Here is an 18,712-nt window from a genome sequence, read left to right on the forward strand (position 1 = left end):
TGCCCAGATTCCTTATGCATTGTATGGAGAGAGTTGAGGACCTCAGAAGGGCATTCACAGAAGTCAGCAAGCTGAATGGGAAGCCATAGGTGCTGGAACTGGGGGTACTACTGCACCCCCTGGCTTGAAGTGCTTTCCATTATATACAGGGTTTACAGTTTGGTTTGATGGCTCTCAGCACCCCCACTATACAGATTGTTCCTGCACCCTTGCAGCCACATAAACTAACCCATAGGGAATGCTGAGGAAAGGAGTGCCAAGGTATTCAGGTGCTTACCTGCACTCAGCATTTGCAACTGTGATCATCCCCTACAGCTGAAACAGGCCTAGCCTGAAAATCCCACCAGGGTTTAGGTGCTCAGCATCCGCACCAGCAGTGGAAACTTAAGTACCTCCAGGATTAGGTGGCAGCTGAGTGGGGGGTGGAGGATCTCATTGTCACCTAAATGTAGGACTTAGATGCCTAAAATAGCAGGTAGGCATCCAAGTCCCTTTCTGGAACTAGCCATTAGGCACTTTAGAAAATGTTACCACTTTATGAACATGTCTATTGTTTCTTTCTTACAGAGGCAGCCTGACATTTTTTACAAACTTTGATAGCAGCAATGTACAAAACACTTCTCCTACTGGCAAAGTTAAGTCTTGGTGTGGCAGCCCAATGCAACAAAACACAACACAACAGTTTGTGTCAGGAATAGAAGGGCACTAACTGTAAAGACATGGTCCCTCACTCACTCTGTTTTGTCCAGTATAAAAGTATTTGTAGATAACATTTTGTTTTCACCACAGAACAAAACCCAAGAATCCTATATTAAATGGTAGATATCACTAATCTGTTAGAATGGAGAAAGGTAAGGATCACCTGATCAAAACTGACAGGCTTTTTCCCCGCAGGAGTCAGACCAATAGTGTGTGGGACTCAAGATTTTTAGGTTGGATTTGGCGTTGTCTAATATCTGGTACTAGAGAGGATAAACTGATGGATTGGGCCACAGAAATCTAAATCAGGTTCACAATCCACACTCATTTGAGGCATAAGCAATCACTGTCTTGCTTGCTATTTTTCAGAAACTTTGTCAATAGTTGTGTGGATAGGAAGGGTCAGCTAGTTTAAGCAATTCAATAGGATTGACCAGTATTCCTGAATGTAAATAGATCTATTATGAAAAGGGTATATCACCTCCTCCCTTAGTGGCTGACGATTTTATGTTGTGTTTATAAAATATGCATTCACTAAATTCTCTGTGTGCAGCTACCATAATTAACAACAATGTTAAAATAACAAAGTTGACAAAAATCAACTGAGACAGGGACTTTCTCCTTGCAAAAAACCCCTCAACCAAACAAATTGCCCCGAAGATCAAAATTCTGGGCTCTGCTAAACCAATGGGGGAAGTAACAGAGGATCCTGTGGCACCTTTAAGACTAACAGAAGTATTGGGAGCATAAGCTTTCGTGGGTAAGAACCTCATTTCTTCAGATGCAAGTAATGGAAATTTCCAGAGGCAGGTATAAATCGGTATGGAGATAACGAGGTTAGTTCAATCAGGGAGGGTGAGGTGCTCTGCTAGCAGTTGAGGTGTGAACACCAAGGGAGGAGAAACTGCTTTTGTAGTTGGATAGCCATTCACAGTCTTTGTTTAATCCCGATCTGATGGTGTCAAATTTGTTTAATAGTAAGTTAATAGTAAGTAAAACTTCAGGACCAGACTCCAAAGAGAAACTGCTGAGCTCCAGTTCATTTGCAAATTTGACACCATCAGATTCAAGATACTGAACACCACTAAGCCAGCAAATCACCACATTACACATTAGCTGATGTTTTTAAGCAGTTTCCAGGGTTGCCCCACATAGAGTGCATTACAGCAGTCAAATCTGGAGATACCAAAAACACAGATCCTCTGGGATAGCTCATAAAGGTAGGCAAGTTCCTATTATCTGGCTGCCTGGGGCAGCCAAAAACCCACATCATTATTGCCCTTCGTACTATGTGGAGAACTGCATTTAAAAATCATGTATGCACTGACTGAGCAGTACATAAAGCTGAAATGGAAAGCTGTCTTGCCTCTGAGTTTCCAAGTACATGCCTTTGAACAGCAGCAAAACAATAGAAAATTTGTCCCCGTTGCCTGTCATTTTACTAAGTACACCTTGTGATTCCAATCAGCCACCCACTCCTCCTGCTCCACTTGAGAAAGAGTGAACACAGTTGGTTACATGTGGCTACACAAAAAGTGGGCCAACCGTGTTTCCCTGTCTGACAACCAAATCTGAAATTGACTTTTTCCTAAGTCACATACATTTTCCTCCCTCACTTTTGGTAACTCTCATATCAATAATACCTCTAGTACTGGATCTTTTGAGAAAAAGAACACTCCTCTCACAGGTAGATCAGCTTTCTGCCTAGAGAATCCATCTAGATTTTGTTGTCATAGACATAACAATATTCAGAAATACTAAGTTCCTTTCAGTTCAATGTGTCAACAACAGCATTTATTTGCAAATGGTTTGATCTTGATTTCCACTTGTCCCTTAGTCATAATATCACAGGTGTGTTTTCTGATGAAAATGCATGCTTACAAGGTAGTATCTGTATAAACTAGATCGGGGTCAGCAACCTTTCAGAAGTGGTGTGCCGAGTCTTCATTTATTCACTCTAATTTAAGGTTTCGTGGGCCAGTAATACATTTTAGCATTTTTAGAAGGTCTCTTTCTATAAGTCTATAATATATAAAGAAACTATTGTTGTATGTAAAGTAAATAAGGTTTTTAAAATGTTTAAGATGCTTCATTTAAATTTAAATTAAAACGCAGAGCCTCCTGGACTGGTGGCCGGGACCCAGGCAATGTGAGTGCCATTGAAAATCAGCTCGTGTGCTGCCTTCGGCACATGTGCCATAGGTTGCCTACCCCTGAACTAGATAAAAGCCCTTCTAACCCCTTCCCTGTAGTGCTTTTATTATGTACCTTAATTTTATGGCCATCTGCCCTGAATAGATGTGTGAAGTGATAAGTTGCTTCACTTCCCATTGGTGGTGAACAAAATTCAGGATGATGCTTAGAGAGAGCTCTCTGCCATGTCATCCCCTGCCTACCAAAACTGGGGTAAAGTCATGCAAGTGGACCCAAAGTAGAATGGCCCCAAGATCCTCATGGAAACCCTGGTTGTGCTAGCCCAGGTCCTTATGATTTACACTAGACTGTTTACCTGACAAACCTTCAAAGAAATGAAGACTGCACTCATGTTTATTTGGAATGAATCTGTGATCGGAGTCTGCATTGGAAACAAAGCACTGTCCCTCCCTTTTCACCTCCAAGCACACCAGTTGAAGGAGCTGTAGAATTCAGATGGCTACTCTGCTGCATTGTGCAGTGATGTATCTGATTAGCTGGTATGGAATGACACACATACTCCTTTACCTGAGCTCCAACTATGAGCACTAAGATTTTGCTATGGGCATATGAGGCTGCATGTAGTGAGGCCAATGGACCATGCTCAGTTTTGACACTGGACTGACACTATGTGGATTTGAAAAAAATACTAGAGAGAAAAGGAAATAACTTTGTATCCCTTTTGTACAGTGTGGATACATTGTTCACCTCCTTTCCATTAATTTATAGACTAATTCAATAAAATAGTATCTAAATTATAATGGTTCATGACTACAACCTTTTAAAAAGACAGTGCTGTTTGTATAAAATTGCAAGATTTTCACAATGGCATGTTTGATCTCTAACAGTTGGATTTGGGAGGAAAGGCTTTGACTAAGACAAAGTACTGAGAAATAGTAACTTGGCTGCTAATACCAATTTTTTGGAGTGGGAGAAAAATATAAGAGATACAAATTGATCAAACATTTAAAATACCAGGGGGCATTTAAAAAATCAGATGAGCAGTTGCAATCAAAGTTTGCGAAATTCAGAAAATACCTTCCTCAATTTCAGTTATCAGAGTATAGATTTTCAAATGTGCTTAGTGATTTTTGGGTTACCAATTTGACTTGGTATAAGAGGGATCTACATTTTCAAAAAGTATTCAGCATCCAATTTCTGAAAATCAGGGCCTCTGGGCTACCAAAACCAGAGAGACCCCAAATCACTAGTCACTTTTGAAAAGCTAAGCCCAGTTATCTACATTGTGCATATAGCATGAAAACTGAGAGATGTAAACTACTGAGCATCTCCACTATATCCACTAGGTATTCAGGGCCATTTACAATCCCAATTGTATCATTTTAGTCCTCTCCCCCCACAAACTAACATTAATTATCCCTCTCTCTACAGATTTAAGATTGCTTCTCCATGTGTACCACAAAAAGGACAAGCACAGTGGGGTTTTAATCAATCTCAGTTCACCCTCTCGCCTACGTTTGCTTCTCTATAGCATGTGTCTGTTTTTTATATTAAATGCTTCTCTACTTCACTGGTAGGAGGAAAAGGAACATGAAGGGCGAATTGATCAGTTTGTTCAATTCAGCACATCAGCAGCTGCAGGTATACACTGTGACCCCAGTCCAGCAAAGCACAGGAGTTGATGCTTAACAATAAGCACATGAGTAGTCACATTAACTTCACTGGGACTATTCCCAGATGTAAAGTTAAGCACGTGCTCGAGTGCTTTTGCTGGATTAGGCCCTGTTAGCAGCAGACAATTTTGGAGATATCAGGCAGTCCCAGAATTATTCAAACAGTGTTGAACATATGATCTTTTACCTACCTGTCGCCACTCTCCTTAGTTTTTAATCATTCAGAGAGCAGGTAATGCCACCCACTTCTGATGTCAAAGTACTCTTGAAAAAGAAGAAGAGATGTGGAAAAGGAAGTCACTAGTTGGGGGCTCCTCCTTGTGTGGTTGGGAATGGATGTCCCATTTAGTTTTTCTTTGGGAAATACTTATTACATCCTGGCATTAGAGGAGGAAGGAGAAAATAAAAATACTAACAAAATCCTTAAAAAGTGCATAGGATTGTATTTGATTGAGCTCTTTGGGACATCTGAGGTTTCAATGCTGGGAGTGGGCTGTGTGTGTGTGTGTGCCCGTCTCTAGGAGACTGGCAACAGTGCTAGTTGCTGACAAAAGATACTAAAATTTAGATTTTTTTTATTATTATATAAAAGGCCTTGCTGAAGTTGGGCATATTTCTGGAGCCATTCGGTCAAGGATGAATTGCTAGGAGCTCTTTGTTCAACTCATTGTGATGCACATATAACAAAAGTTCTAATCACAGCAAGCTAGCCACAAAAATGTAATTATGACTACAGTACATACAGAGAATACACAATAGGCTGACAAAGGGCACATGATTTACTGTATTTCCTTGAGTTATTGATAACCCTTAACTCATCAATAATTAGTGGGGGAAATGATGTATTCAAAAAATGGCTGTAGGTTCTGTTTATGAAACAGCGTTTGATGACGAATGTGTTGCAAGAAGGCATGGTTGGGCACTCAGAGCCATGAAGAGTTCTGTGAAGGTCTTTGCGGTCACTTGAAGTGAGTAGTACCATTCTGTACTTATTCTGAAACGAATCTCTTCTGACGTTTCTTCTCTGGAGTTGGTGACAATTTTCATCTACCAGAAAGTTGCAGGTGGGACTCTATCACATTTCCTCATGTTGCAGAAGCTAGTCAGGAAAAGAGATGTCTTTTTCTGTATGAGTGTGTTTGGCCAAGGGAGGTTCTATTATTCTGACTTGAGGGGCTTCTTTCTTCATTGGCCAACACCTACAATGTGATTAGTAGAGCTGGTGGAACATTTTCTCATGGAACGGTTATGCTCTGGAAAATATTAATTCAATGAAATTGAAACATATCATGGGACTGTATCTATTTTGTCAAAATTTTAGATGAAAAATTATTGAAATGCTTTGTTTTGAGCAAGTCTAAGTGCTTCATTTTGACCATGTTGTTTCATCTTTTATATCATTCACCACTCGGAAAAAGCAACAGGAATGGAGCAATTTTAAAAGAGAGAGGAAGACAAAGACTGAGAAGGATGGAAATGCCCTCAAAGGGCATATTCTCTTTGAAAATGAAAATCTGGCAGAACACCAGGCACGTTCCTTGCCTGATGTTCGTAACTGTCATAGCAGCCCACCCAAACACTAGCTCTAACCATGATTAGACTAGTGATACGGTCAAGTCCTAATAAAAATAACAATATTCATTTATATAGCATTCTCCATCTGCAGATCATGATATGTTTTAGAAACATGAATTAATTAAGCCTCAAGAACTTAAGCCCCTGTGATATAGGGGATTATTACTACCCATATTTGACAGATGAGGAAACCAACTCAAATTAAGGTAGCTAAGGGTCTGATTTTTCAAAGTGCTGAACAACAATTTTCCTTGACTTGGAGGTGCTGAGAATTTTGTCCTAATGACTTGCCCATGGTCACACAATGAGAGTCTGGGAATAGAACTCTGAACTCATGACTGCTGATATTCACTATGGAAAAATCTTTCTTCAAAAAACTCCTGAGAATGAAAGTCAGGTGCAGTTGGTGACATTCTAACAGCTTGATGAAGGGGAATCTCACCTCTTTGCAGCAAAGAACAGTGCAAGTGTTAGCAAACAAAGAAAAACTAAGTGAACTACATTTCTTCCAACCTCCCTAAAGTTTTAATCTATGTTTGGTTTGAGTCTTGAGAAATGATGAGGCCCATCTTATTTTATCCCAGCCAATTCACATATAATTAAAAATAAATGAAAAGAACAAAATCAAGAACCCAACAATTAAAATGATTATAAATCACTAAAGGATTGTAATGATTTTCTCCTTTAGTGGCTTGCAGCCTAGAAACAGGAAATTCAGTAAGTGCTGTACTGTTAGCTAATGGAGATTCTCCTTTAGCTCAAGTGGGAGCGCTGTTGCTTTGGGATAGGAAGGTTGTGATGTCTTGCCTAAAGGGATATAAGTGTTGCAGTTCAGGTCCCAGATGAGAAAAATTCTTCACATTGGTGTCCAATTAGTGATCTGATTCCCGGTGTTAAGTCTAATGCAATTTAGACTGCACCTGCTGAATAGTATGCATGCCAAATATAAGCTGAACTGCTACAGCTCTTTATCTTTGTTCACAGATAGTTGAATGTTTTGTTACAGGGTAGGGAGTAGAGCTGGGTGTTAATGACTGGTTGCGAACATTTGTGCGAATAAAACCTGCAGATTTCCATCAACGCTTTCATTTTCTTTTCATGACAATTCATGAGAGCTAAATGTTCGCATGAATGTTAATGGAAGGAGAAACTATTGAGAATACATAATTATTAAAACTGCTATTTTAAATGCTGACACGATATAAGTTGGTGCTGTAAAGGATACAAAACTAGGTAATCCCTACCTCCAAAGAGTTTAGGGTTTAAAATACAGTTAAGACAGGACCCCCACAGAAACCAAGAGGTCAACATAATCATCTTATTTTTATATCTTTAACTCACTTCTTGTGGAAAGAAATGAGAAGTTGGGGAAGGATCTGAATGAGGATAGGGAACTTGCTTTTCAAACTTATATTCTTTATAATGAGTCACTATGTTTCACTGAGGGTACGTACAATTGAATTATTTTTATTTATTTATTTCAATTTTAAAGAATTTAAAAGATGCCTATTTAAGACCCTAAGCTCCCTAATACATCATTTATAATGCAGCAAAATCCCAATGGCATTAAATCAATAATTTCAACAGAAACTCAGCAAGCCTGCAAACTACCTACCTACCTTCCCACTCTTTCATCACTGTAGGAAGTATGCCCTCAGCCTGCTCCAAAACCCCTCTCAAACAGGTGTCTCTTGTAGTGTTCCCAGAAAGTAATCAAATCTGAATTATCTTGGATATAGGGGCAGGGAGTTTCGGGGGAGGAATAGAAGTTGCAGAGTCCCAGAGCTTTTACAAAGAATACCATGCCAGCATTCCCCTTCTTTCACAGTTAGGGAGATCCACCTTGGGCATCATGCTGAATGCAGTGGTGGCAGTATGGCACGGGGAGAGAGGTGATCCCTCAGGTAGGCTGGTCCCAGGCCATATAGGACTTCATAGGTCATAACCAACACTGTAAGCTCCACTCAGAGATCATTGGGAAGCCAGTGCAGATCCCAGAGTACTGGCATTATACACTCCCAGTGAAATGCCATGTTTCATAATGTAGCCACTGCACTTTGCACTAGCTCCAAGGACTTTAAGATGTAGCCCCTTGTAGACCACATTGCAAGAGTCTAATCTTGAGGTGACCAACTGTCTGGAAAATAATGGCAAGGAAAAGGAAAGGCCATAAGCTCCTAACCAGGCATAGATGGTAAAAAAAACCAACCCTGACTGGGTTAAGGCTATAATATGACCGTCAAACAGAAGCTGCAGATCTGGAATCATCCCTAAGTTGTGAACCTCAATAACTGATGGTGGATGTGCTCCCTCAATCAAAGGGACTGATATTACCACTGCCATTCCTACAGCTGATTCCTCCAAACCTGCTTTGTCACTTCTGTCTTGTCTGGGTTGAGTTTCAGCCAGCTCACTCTCACCCATGCTGCAGTCTCAGACAGACACTGTCTGAGGTGCTGAACTGCATGGAAGGAGACAAGAAAGAGAATTAGAAATCTCATTTACTATTCAGATTATGGGATATAGCACTGTGTCTGAATTGCTCATAAAACACACTTTATTTCAAAATGATCCCATGAGGGGGAAGGTCCTAGAGCCCAGGCTCCAGCCCAAGCCCGAACATCTACACTGCAATGTTATAGCCCCACCACCTGAGCCCTAGTCAGTTGACACAGGCTGGCCACAGGTGTTTCACTGAAGTATGGACATATCCTCACAGTGCAATTCTGAACCCCCTGAAACCAATGGGTGTTTTGCCATTGTCTTCAGTGGAACCAGGATGTCACCCTTGGTGATTGAGTGGTAGGTAGAAATGAAAAAGTTTCTCTGTTCAAATCTTGTAAAAAGAATAAAGTCTATGAAAGCCATTTATGGGGGCTTTTGTCTTTTACAATAAAATCCAATGGCTGGAATTGAAGTCAGCAAAGTTCTAACTGGAATAAGATGCATATTTTGAACAGTGAGTGTAACACTGCTCTACAGCCAAAATGCTTCTGAAATAAATGTAGTCAAACTTTACTAATTCTGGGTCACTGAGAACAAAAATGATGCTTAAAATTGTTGATTGGCTCTAGTTTTCAAGATATGCTTTTGGGTCAGTATATACGACCCTTGACTTGGGAATGGCGGAGGATAAGTGAGTTATAAAGGGAAGGGATCTCAATTTAAACCAGAAATGACTAAAATACATCTTTGACTGGATATCTGAATAAATCTATGCCTGGGTTTGGACAGTACTTGCTTTTTAGGCAAAAAAATGAATGGTGCAATCTGAAGCTGGTATTGCGTCATACATGATATGAATTGCATCATGTTATTCCTAGAAGTCATGGATGATGCAATCATAACGAAGCTTACATCACTCTGCTGAACAAATTGCCCTATATCAGCTCTAGAAATCATAGAGTGTCGTGCTCTCTTATTTGTCAGTGTTTGATTTTGCAAAGGGACACATTTCTGTTTAGCCAAAGTGAGCAGAGATGTGGTGAAGTGACTTTTGCATCACAAAAGCACAATATAACCACTATGGTTAAGAAAGCCTATCACCTTTATTTTGGCTGCAAAATTGGAGATCAGGACAAGAGGTGGGGCCCACACATACGCTCCAACACTTGGGCAACAAATCTTCACCAGTGGTTGAACAGGAAAAGGAAATCTATGCCTTTTGCAGTGCCAATGATTTGGAGAGAGCCAACAGATCATATCAGCAATTGGTACTTCTGCATGGTGCCTCCAGTTGGGAAAGGTGTGTCAAATAAGAAAAAGTGGACTATGCATTATCCAAACATTCCATCCGCTATACGCCCAGTACCCCACGGAGAAGGACTGCCGGTTCCTGATGCACCAGAATCATTCTCACTTGAGTCAGACGAGGAAGAGGAAGAGGATGAAACTTCTGGTCTTGAACCATCAATGTCACAGGACCCACATTTTCTCCCATCCTCCTCCTCTGAACCACACCTCATAACACAAGGTGAACTGAATGACCTTGTCAGGGATTTGGAACTACCCAAGAGTAAGGCAGAGCTGTTGGGCTCCAGACTACAGCACTGGAATCTCCTGGCAGGTGATGTTACGGTTTCCATGTTCCGTGACCATCAAAAAGATCTTGTCCCATTCTTCGTCATGGAAGGTGATCTTGTAGCCTGCAACAACATTGATGGTGTGATGGCAGCCCTCAACATCGTTCACGATCCAGATGAGTGGAGACTGTTCATTGATTCATCCAAGACGAGTCTTAAAGCTGTTTTACTGCATAATGGCAATATTTTGCCATCAATTCCAGTTGGTCATGCAGTCCATATGATGGAAACCTATGACAACATGAAAGAACTTTTGAGGTGCATAAACTATGACCAACATCAGTGGTAGCTTTGTGGCGATTTGAAGGTTGTTGCTCTCTTGCTTGGTCTGCAGACTGGATACACAAAGTACTGCTGTTTTCTCTGCAAATGGGATAGTCGTGCAAGAAATTCCCACTACATCAAGAAAGATTGGCCACTCCGACAGTCATTGGCACCTGGGAGGAAAAGTGTTCGGCATCCACCACTTGTTGAATCAAGGAAGATTTTGTTACCACCCTTACACATCAAGCTGGGTCTGATGAAGAACTTTGTCAAGGCCATTGACAAAACACAAGCAGCTTTCAAGTACCTCCGTGGAAAATTTCCAAGGTTAAGTGAAGCTAAGATAAAGGAAGGTGTCTTTGTTGGTCCTCAGATTCGTGAACTTCTTCGAGATGATGCATTTGACCATGCAAGGAAAAGATGGCATGGAAAGCCTTCCAGTTAGCGGCAATACATTTTCTCGGAAACAACAAGGCAGACAACTACAGGTTGTTGGTGGAAAACCTCCTCAAGGCATACAAAAGCCTTGGTTGCAACATGTCACTAAAGATACATTTTTTGCACTCTCATCTAGATTTTTTCCCACCGAACTGCGGAGCAGTGAGCGACGAGCACGGCGAGCGATTTCACCAGGACATTGCAACAATGGAGAAACGCTATCAGGGCAAATGGAGCCCATCAATGCTTGCAGACTATTGCTGGACAGTGACAAGAGATGCTCCATTTAATGAATACAAGAGACAAGCCAAGAAGTGCTGAGTAGACACTGAATAGGACTAAACTATGTACATAATAGTTTTTTGCCTTTTGTTTCATAATACATTTTATTGATATAACCCTTTTGCTGATTTTTAAAGTGTTATATAAACAGGACAGGTGAAATATTATCATGTAAAGCAACCATAAACACATGAAAAGACCTAGGTTTACAATTTATGATTAAAACTCTACTCTCTACACAATATACGTAGACATAAAATGTAAAAACTTAAATATCTTAAACAGTAGCCAATCCATTGTTTTAATTGTCATATTTGAATTCAGCACATCAAAATACATAATAAATAGCACATTTTATCTCTGAAGCAGGCGACTTCTCAAAAATTGTAGACCAGTGTAATTAATGATTGGAACATATTACCAAGGACTGTGATAAATTCTCCAACAGCGGGTTGTTTCTGGAAGACATGTTCAACCACAGTTATTAGTCTAGATGCAGGAAGTATTGGGTGAAATCTTATGGCCTGTGTTATGCAGGAGCTCAGACTAGATAATCATACTGGTCCCTTCTACTCAAAATATATGAACATATGAATAGTCTTATGAATCTGTGATTCTAAGACTACATTTTTCTCTGATCCAATTGTACTCCCAGACATACATACTAATTTAAGAAAGATCTAGCATTCAGGATAAGCAGAGAGACAGCAAGGGCCGGTCACTATACCCTCCAAACACTTAATGTATAATGCTATTTGGCAATATTGAATTGAAAACTTTGTCATCTCTTTCTATGCCTCCATATGGCATGCCAACGAAATATGCAATTCCTCCTCTATCATACTGTTAGGACCAATAGTTGTTCTTGTTTTCTCACGCATCTTTGTGTAAAACAAAAACGAGTATGTTAATTAGTTGCACAAACTACCACACATTAGCTTTGAGGAGAAGCATTGGCTTTCTTTTAATTTCTGGACATCTTTTGATAAGCTACCCAGTACTGACTCAGCGGTGCTGGACCTTCACTTGGGGCCCAGAACTCTGCAGCTGCTCTAGTTCTGCATTTGCCTAGAGCAATGTGCCAGCTGTCTCTGCCTGTATTACACCACAGTAATGTGAACAACTGGAAGCAATAACGTGTCTCCCCATTTGCCTAACAATACCAACATGAACAATAATTCAGAAGACTGAAGATTTGTGCTGTAATTTAATAAACCCCATGCACATTTCTACAATTGAGTATCACATCTGTGCAATGGATCCTAGAAGTGTAATATTCTTTTATAAGGGACCATTAACCAATCTTAAGTTTATAGGTTTCCTTAAATCTTTTTCATCAGCTGTTAAACTACAGTAAAGAGAAAATTGCCTTTTATGAGACAAGGGATAGTAAAATACAAAGACTGTGATTAAACGTCAATCAATTAAGGATTATAATATAATAAAAATGCTGACTGATGATTAAAATGAGTACTTTCTCGGAGAAATTTATAAGCAATATTAAGAATTGTTTTAAAAAGTCAATAGAATAAACTCCACTTACATCTTATTATATATCAGGGACACTGTCTTAGATTGCACTATTTAGAGAAAAAAATGTTATTCTGACAAAAATACCTGTTGTTGATTTCTGTACTAAATAGAATACATCTCTGTCTGTCCTTTATTTTATTATACCCCTGACTCCTAGACCTTAAACCCACTTCTGAATAAAGTAAGTAATGGGATGTATTTTAGTTTCAGCTGATGTTCAGCTGCATGAATTTGCTGAATAACATTTCATGAACACAGATAACAGATCATATAGTTAACCATACAAAGAAACATGAAACAAAAAATTAATTGACATAAGAGAAATAAGAAGATATCTACACTATAGGGAAAACTGTAAGCCTTGTATTCACCTCTTTACTGCACTCACTTGTACTATCCATTATGGAAAATTCCTTTGGAATTTAATATGGATTACACCAACTAGACTCTATAGAAATTTAATAGGTATCTATAGAAAGCACAATAATAGAAAATGCTAAGCTTTTTATAGGTTATTTTAACCATCTAGCAAAATTCTACCATGGGGATATAGTTTTCTATTAAATTATATGGCGTGGTACAAGGGACCAATACTTTTTTTTTTCATTTTTCTATTTATAGGATATTTTCATAAGGGAAACTCCATATAATATACATTTACACTAGTTTTCACTTCCTCTGCTGCTGCTCCCATGCTGCTGAGTGCCTCTGGGGAAAATCATAAGACCAGGCAGACTGTTTTCCACAACCGATTTGTTCTTTTTGCCTTCAGTTTTGCCATCTTTCTGACCAACCATTACCTACTTCTCCATCTTCATTGAACCTAGCAACCCAGATTTTCCAATAAAATCATCTCTGACTTCTAAAACATTCCATTACTTCTCTCTCTGTTCAGGATATCGCCAACTTTTAAAGAGAAGATCAATGAACTCCAATATTATCTCCTTCTCTCACCTTGTTCCCACCCCCCGTTACTCTCTTTCTTCTCCCCATCACTGACATGGAGGTTTCTTGCATGCTTTCCTCATCTAACCACTGCATCTATCCCAAAGATGTCCTTGGTGCCTCATGACCTCATTTGCTCTCTTTCTCCCTCCCCTCCTCTTTCTCTTTAAACTCTTATTTTCATTGAGTTCCCCTCACAAGACCAGCACTCTATGATCTCCACATCTTTAAAAAAAGTACCTTTGACTCCCATGTCTCTCACCAATTATTCCCATATCCCTCTTTTCCCATTCATCTCTAAATATTGGAATGTACTATCTACAATCTGTTGTCTCACGCTCCTCTCCTCCACTCCATCCTTGAGCCTCTCAAATCTGATTTCTGCCCTCCAGAAAAGCTGCTTTCACCAAGGTCTCCACTGGCTTCTTGGCTGACTCGCAGGGCCTCTACTCTATTGTCATCCTCTTTCATCTCTTGATGTCTATGACTGTGTTAATCATGCCTTTCTTGAAATCTTGTCCTCCTTTGGCCTTCATTGCTGCATCCTCTCCTGGCTCTCCTCTTAACTATCTGGTCATTCCTCCCCACCCCATTTCCTGTGGGTATTCCACAGGGCATTTTCTCTGGCCTGCTCCTCTTTTTCCTCTACACCCTTTCTCTAGGTGACCTCATCTGTTCACATGGCTTCAGCTACCGTCTCTATGTTGACAACTGATCAATTAACCTTTCTTGGCTTGTCTCCCTCCCTCAAATCCGACATGTCATCTTTTCTCTCTGCATCTCCCCCTGGATATCTTGCCATCAATTAACTTCAAGACAGCAAAAATGAACCTGCTGTCTTCCTTTGCAAGTCTTCTCCTCTCCCTCATTTTCCTCCATCACTGTGGACCACACCACCATCTTCCCTGTGAATCTTTGACTCCACCCTCTCTCTCCAGACCCACCTACTCTAATAAATAATAATAACTTCAATGGTCAAACTTCATCCAGTTGGCTGAGTCAGGGACGTGTGACCAAAAATAGTTTTCTACTATTCTCCAGTTGGTGACACTATTGACCACCTGATAATTGGTAAATACTTTTAAAAGCACTGAAACTCAAGTTGTAATATACTGACTTACATGTATGCATATATTGTATTCTATTCTATGGAAGTGTATCAGCTCAAATGAATGCAATGACATTGCCCTCTAATGGCCACTCTACAAATAGGATATTAGTCTTAACACTAAGTGTTAATGGAAATTTTCTTTAGTACAAGAGTAAAAGCCTATTTTTGGAGCAGGGGGCCATAAATTTGACTAGGTGAACCTCAGTTTGATCCAGAATTGCAATTCCTAGGGTCTGGAGCGTTCTATTCCATGAGTGTGGCTTAGCCATGAAATGACAGTGATGTGGTGGTGCCTGTCTATATATGTGACCGTGTCCTGTTACAAAGGTTTAGTTTATTGTGAAAACTATTTTTCCTTGTGATGACTAGTTCAACTGATGCACTCTTTATCTCACAACTGTAGAGGAATCATTTTTTCCTAGAAAAATTAAGTCTGCTCCATATACAGTTTTCAGAGTCTATATTATTGATTTCAATGGGAGTTCTGCAAACAGAGGTCTCGCAGGATCAGGCTTGTATATGTATAATTTATAAAGATTCCCACATTTGATCAAACTTTTGTATATGCCCAGTTACAAAGACAGTACACAATGTCAAAAATGCAATTTTATTGTAATAAGACTATATCACTACCTATCAACCCACTTTCTGTGGCAGGGTAAAAGCTGCTCTGACTCTGCCATGAATAAAAGCTTCTCTAAATGACCTCAATATTTATCACATTTTTAGTATCCCCTGACAGTGATAAGCTGTGAGAATTAACTTCATCTGATGCTACTTCTTGGAAGTCCTGCCAGAATTCCCCGAGGAGATTTCTTCAGTTCATTGAGGAATAATAGTAATAATAATGGTGTAATAAAGTAAAGGCAGAGAACTCCAGTCATCAATTTATGTGTTATGTGCATGTTTCTTAGTAGAAGAGAATTGACTGAATGGCATTCTGAAAACCCAAGAGCACATTCCTGTATTCCAAAACTACACATGACTTCAGTGGGAATTTGGGATGTGGATGGAAGGGAATCCTTAAATTCAAAGCTGTGCATTGTAATTTTCTCCCAAACACATACTGTAAGACACAGACTCATTCCCTACACTCTCCACCGCTAGTCCCCATTGTTGAAGCCCTAGCATTTGTTTGACATTGCCTGAGAAGGTCCCATTTGTCTAAAGTAAGCTGCAGAGGGAAGCATGTGTCAGTTGTGTAGTATTAGGTCATATTCTTGATGGGTGAGAATGCATGTATGTATGGGGTGGAAGGTGTTAAAAAACACTTAATTTCATAGAGAAGAAAACTGAATTAGTTTCCCGTCTGTTTCAATGTTGTTATTCTTAAATATTCAAGTTATAATGAAGGTTTTATGTAGAAAATAAATAAGAGCCCCTTTGTGAGATACACTATTGGCTTAACAGGTGAATCATGCTTTTAAAATTTGGGCTATTTCCCAATGAAACTAATAAAAGTTTTGTCATCAAGTCACATACAAGCTATACTAAACTTGCATTGTTTCCTATATCTAACAGATATATTATGTCCAAGTAATTCATTAATAATTTTATTCACTTTAAAATTAATATTTAGGACTGAGATTAAAACTGGACTAAGGTTAAAATATGTTGGCAATTGCTCTCAGTCCAAAAAAGCCCTTAGAAAGTGGATTACACAAATGATCATTCTCTATATCCTTACTCTGTGGTCATTTTTGCTGATGCAAGCCATGCTTTATCCAGCTATCACAGACGTTTTCCTCTAAAGATTGATGACTGAACATGCTGCACCAGTAGTTATCCATCACAGATGCCTATGGATGACCAAGGCCTCCTTACTGATCCAATTCTTATAGCAATTAAGTTTGGATCTTTGCCAGCTACGGAGCCCTGTTATGCCACCCACAGAGAATCAAGGAATTTGATCTTTTTTCTTGCTTATTCTAGAACATTGTACTCCTTCCAGCCCACGTAGGCTGACACCCGGAACTGAATAAAAAGACTGAGATGCAGAAAGCAAATGAGAGACTATAGAGTTAGTACTTTAGAGTGCTGCACTGTTTTAATTAGAGCCACGTGGTACTATTACGACTAGAGATCCAGAGGCTGCAGAGTCACCCCTGGAAAACTGCCTTCACAGAAACATACTATGAACAAATATAAGTGTCTTTTCCTGGAACATTTCTTCTATAAAATCCCAACCACCACACACCCACAAATGACACTATCAGGACACATGCAGAATCGGAGTTCAAATATTCTTTGCTGTCAGACCAGATTGTGAGTATTTGGAAATGGTACAGTTTAACAAGACACAGAAATTAAAGATACCTTGCTCTGGGTATTTGAGCTTTCTGTCCATTATAACATTCTTACTTGCAATGACATGTTATAGAATATTTCCTCACAACCTAGCATAAAGAACAGCAAACTAAATTTTAATCTATGATCCAAATTCAGAAGAGATATGTACGGTAGTTTAAAATTACTCTCTCTCTCTCTTACATTAACTTTGACTCCTTTAGACCTACTTACACCAATTTACCAATATTTATATGAGTGACAAGAGAGCCTAAACTGGTGTACTGTAACGTACATACCAAGGAGTAGGAAGAAAGTGTAAATAGGTATAAGCTAAATGGGTGTAGCTAATAAAACCTTGATATTATTACACCCGGCTAGTAGTTGCTTTTCTTGCTACGTGCCTCTCTCCTAGCCTTTTTAGGGTGAGTTACACTCATTTAAGACCCCCTAATGTTCACTTTGACTCATTGCACCAAAAGCAGAGGTGATGTGTAAAGGTGAGGCTGTAAATGCTTGTCTAGTGCATATGTGGGGCTGTCAGGAGGGATTGTGTGGAAGCATTTGCTGCAGTGTTTTCAATATGCTGACGACACTCAGCTCAATGGGCCCGATTCTCATTTACATAAAGGATCCACTCTTCACACCACTTTGGCAGTAAAAGGGGGTCTTAGTGTAAATGAGAATTCAACTGTATGTCTCTGTTGCACCTGACCCAGCCAGTGCTGTTGAATGTCTGGCCCCGTCTATGAGACAGATTGGGGCACAGCTGAGAGCCAGCTGGCTGAAACTCAATCCAGATAAGATTGAGGTGATGCTGGTAGGCTGAAGGAAGCAGCTGGAAGGTACAACAGGGAGGATTTCTCTAATTTTAATTTAGCCTGTGTGCATGGCATTGTGACTCATCTTTGCAAGCTGTGGGTAGCTGTTAGACAGATATGTAAAAGCAATGTCCAGAAATACTTTTTACCATCTACTTGGACAGGGGATTGCAACCATTTGTTTACAATGCAGACCTTGCTACCACCATCCATGCCTTTGTCACCTCAAGACTAGATTACTACAATGTATTCTACATGGTTCACAAGTTAAAAGCGTGTCATTTTGTCTTCCAGCCTTCCCCTTTTCCTCAAGTTTCCTCTTCACCTCTTCTCTCCCTCTCCTCTAAGGATCCCTCTATTATTTTTCTCCTCCATACCATTTAACATAACAGGTATAGGAATCTAAACAAAACAATAAAAAGGTTTTCATTGACAACATCTTAGGTACTGGAAGTAGAATCATGGGTGTGACATCAGAAATGACCAGACAGACAGAATGAGGTTTTGGTAATCACTATCCCCAACCAGATTATAATAAATTAATATTCTGATATCTGAATAGTTCCTCATATCTCAGAAAGTTCTTCAGTTCTTGCTTTTCCTTTCAGGGAAGAAAGATCCTAAATACATTTGTTATTGGAACATCACTACAGCTAAAGTGAATATTTAAGCTGTTGTTTTCTCTTTTTTTCCTATGCATAGCAGTGGGGGCAAGAAACTTAACTGCATTCAAGACTAAGCTTGATAAATTTGTGGAGGGGATGGTATGATATGACAGTCTACATGCCGTTGTAGGCGATCAGTGACTACCAGTAGCAAAAATCCCCAATGGCTAGAGACGGGGCACTC

The sequence above is a fragment of the Trachemys scripta genome, chromosome 1, assembly GCF_013100865.1.
Source record: "Trachemys scripta elegans isolate TJP31775 chromosome 1, CAS_Tse_1.0, whole genome shotgun sequence".
NCBI classification, from domain to species: Eukaryota; Metazoa; Chordata; order Testudines; family Emydidae; genus Trachemys; species Trachemys scripta.